The following is a 607-nucleotide window of genomic DNA, read 5'->3' as shown; positions in this document are numbered from 1 at the left end:
TGTGCTGAAGTGCATTCCGTTCCTGTTTTTACTGCAACCACAAGTATAGTCTAGCATGATTGCTGCCATAGGGGATAACAAAACTCTAATGCTACTACCACCAGCACCAAGCCTTAGACGTTGGTCGCAAGATCTTCTTCTCAAAATCCAAATGTTTCTAAACACAATCAATGGGCTGAAATATTCTTTTGTGTCCATTTCCATTTCTCTGTAATAGTGTCCTTGCTCGTATGAAAATGTTACTCTGCAGAAAGCAATGAATGGAGGAGTGACAGGAAGGTTGGGCAGCGATGAGGAGTTCAGAAAAGGTCAGAGAGAGAAAGAAAGAGAAAGAGAGGGAGACAGTGCATGCTTTCTCTGTTTCACTCAGGACAATGGTTTAGTTTTGAGGACTCAGGAGACTGGACAATAGCAACTCTTTGATTGTGTCTGACCACTGCGTTCTGGAGAAGTGAGGAATGCAAAGTGGTGGAAGATTGTCAAGTTCGACTCCACTGGCCCTCAAGAGATGATGATTATCATGTCATTTTATCTATCTATATCTGAACAGTGTGAGCAATAACAAAGAGAGAGAGAGAGACAGGGAGAGACAGAGAGAGAGGAATGT

Source organism: Hoplias malabaricus, chromosome X2, assembly GCF_029633855.1.
Source record: "Hoplias malabaricus isolate fHopMal1 chromosome X2, fHopMal1.hap1, whole genome shotgun sequence".
Taxonomy (NCBI): Eukaryota; Metazoa; Chordata; class Actinopteri; order Characiformes; family Erythrinidae; genus Hoplias; species Hoplias malabaricus.
The sequence above is the reverse complement of the archived record's forward strand: the minus strand, read 5'-3'. Positions refer to the sequence as shown.